Source organism: Melanaphis sacchari, unplaced genomic scaffold (assembly GCF_002803265.2).
Source record: "Melanaphis sacchari strain LSU unplaced genomic scaffold, SCAv2.0 Contig1146_pilon_pilon, whole genome shotgun sequence".
Lineage (NCBI taxonomy): Eukaryota > Metazoa > Arthropoda > Insecta > Hemiptera > Aphididae > Melanaphis > Melanaphis sacchari.
Genome location: NW_020270442.1, coordinates 7898 through 10941, shown reverse-complemented (window position 1 = coordinate 10941; position 3044 = coordinate 7898). Strand labels below are relative to the sequence as shown.

Here is a 3044-nt window from a genome sequence, read left to right as displayed (position 1 = left end):
GCCGGTATGCCGCTTCGTTCAGTTGCATGTCGCTCCCACGTCACGGTGCAGCTGAATAGCGCCACCAGGAAACGCAAAACGACAGTTCGTTCGCCGGCCCATAGGTCATCGTCGCCGGGTCGCCGAAGCTCCGCTCAAGTACACCGGAAGCATGACGCTCGGTAATCGGCTCGGCCGCAACCGCTGTTGTACGTCCGGTCCAACAGGGTCCGTCCTTCGGCCGCAGCTGACCGCAGAAATGGCCGAAACGCTCGGCGGCCGACGTCATCGGCGCGCGGTCGTGGCCCCGGCCTGCTGCACATTTCTCGGCCCACTCGCGGACCGCCTGCAACACCACCGCCCTGTCCACGTTACAGCCTTGGCCGTGTGGCCGCCGTCGACGACGTCGCCACCGCCGCTTGGCCGCCGCCGCCGTAGGGTACCGTTTCGTCACGTCGTTCATGTGGCGGACGAACCGAAACGTCGGCCGCGCTTCGCTCCGCTCCCAGTCGAACATGTCCGCGGCCGGCGCCCCGGTGACCAACCATCTCACCGGAAGACTGGCGCCGGACACCGGAACCGGAAACTCGTCACTGTCATTCGCGTCGAAGTCGGTGTACGTCTGCATGGCGGCGCGTTTGCGTATATCGGTGTACGTGTTTATACTTATATTATTCGGACGTCGCCCGATGTGACCGCCTGACATCTGAGAGATCAAAAAATGAAAATGAACTTCAAAAGGGAAAATAAGCGTCCGTACAGTAGTCATGATAACCAGTGTTTTGTTTTATTTTATTTTTTATACAGCTGAACTAGTTGACCCCGTGCACTTCGTTGCCCGTTAAAAATGCCAACTCTATATATTATAATTAATAGCTGAATTACCCGCGCGCCTTCGCCCGTGAACAGTTTTGAAAGAAATTGTTAGGTTTGTTTTTTGTCTTTTTGTTTTATTTTTTTTTTTTTAATTAAGTATTAAAAAATAAAATTATTTTTTTAAATTTTTTTCTCCGCACATGAGATTAATATCTGTAAAATAATAATAAATTCTTTTTTTAGAAATAATTTTTACAAAAGCTATGCTAATACTTCTGGGTATACTAAATCGGTGGTTTTCTTATTGGTTAGTAATAAAATGAATTGTGCATTTTTTTCATCAACTTTTGATAAGGTGACATATAGTTGTCCGACGCACTTAAAAGATTACCATGTGTTTTAATGACGGTCATCGCAAAATAAATTTTTACTGGGTACTGACTACTGAATATGTTTGAATTAAAAGGATAGATCATGGAAATTCTCGGAATAAGTGCACGCTCACCGATAGTAGTGCCTATCAGCATTTTAGTTTGTATTACATTATTTTTAAAGCTTATTACTTGTAATCTCGTCCCATCACAAAGCTTTGGAGGATATACATTTTTTAGTAGTTTAATTGGAACACTAATTTTTATAACTAATTAGTGAAGTGGAGACGCGGAGTACTTGTCGCCTTTGTCGGATTCAAACTGTTTAAGAACTTTTTAGGATAATGTACGGTATTATCATATTTGACTACAGTATCATTTGAATAGAATATTTTGCATTTGATTGATATTAAATTTATCTAAAATGTTTTTATTTATTTAGTCAGTAGCTGAATTTGTAGATATTATTATTGCTTTTTCACACTACCACTTATTTTTGAAGACAAAATTTTGTGAAAATCGGTCAAGCCATTTCGAAGAAGTTTGATGACAAACATTTTCCGTTGAAATGAGAATTTTATACATTACATTATCCGTTTTATTATAAGTTTTAGCCTAAACCACCGTACACCAAACTATTTACGGTATTAAACGCTTACATTTTAGATTGAGGCTCACGAACACTGTGGCGTAACTTTGAAGGGAGGGATCGAAGGGGGCATTTACCTCCCCTCGTGGATCGTTTAATTATATGTGACATAATGTAGTACCTATTTATTTATTGCTTTTAAATTATTTATATTTACTATTTGCTTTATTTTATTTTGAAGCTGTAGACTAAAAACACGACTAGAATTGCTTATGCAGACTTGCACTATTGCACATTTACTGAGAAATAACTAATAAGTAAAACAGTTGATGAAATTATTGAATGATTTTTTCGTATAAAAAACAAAAGGCTAGAATTTGTATCATAACACAATTTATTATAAAATTATTTTATAACACTCATTATATTATATGTATTACATTAAACAATAATTTCTTTTTTATGTACCAATTAAAATGTTGTACATAATATTTAACAAATATAAAATTCTCGTTAGGTAAGCCGAGAGGTAAATTCTTAAGAAATTTTCTATTTTAAGAATGGGCAAAAATATATTTTTGAAAATATAGCTGTAACAATAATTGTTATAAACCAAAATTAATAATTATTATGTTCGAGTATCAATATAGGTAAAACATTACATTATAATAATATGTTAACCCGAATGTTGTGGTGTTAAGTAATTTTTAATGAATAAATAAATGTGAGATTGATTTGATGGGGTTCGCTGTTTCATTTGGTGTACAATTTAATCTTCAGCCACCACTTATAACGGCTTTTCTGTGGTTGCTGGCCGATAGTCCTTGTTTATTTTGATGTTGCGATCTGTTGAAAATGAAACCATGTTATTGTAATTGTTTGTAAATTGTACAATAATTGTATGGTATGCACTTATTTCAACTTACATCGATCGAAATGTATAATGGAATAATTCTTGTGCTCTTTTCCATTGTTCTAACAAATTTAAACAGGTATAAAATGATTAATATTTTCGAATAATGTTATACAAAAATATTTTTAATTTAATATTAAATTAAATTTTTTTAAATATTATCAAAATTTAATACACCTAGGTATGACTTAATTTCAATTAATTAAAATACAATAGCTTAGAATTCTGATTACAGTTAATTTTTATGATTTATTTTTTATAAGTTCTTATTTTGTTTTGTTTTTCAGTCAAAATGCACTATACAAATATACTAATGTCAATCATTTTATATAAAAACATTATTTTATAAACCATACTATATATATCGAAGCCTAAC

General features: G+C 35.4%; 1 pseudogene; it reads right to left on the bottom strand.

Moving 5' to 3' along the window:
* Positions 1-10: 10 nt before the first annotated feature.
* LOC112603928 lies at positions 11-607 on the bottom strand (annotated as a pseudogene).
* Positions 608-3044: the final 2437 nt, after the last annotated feature.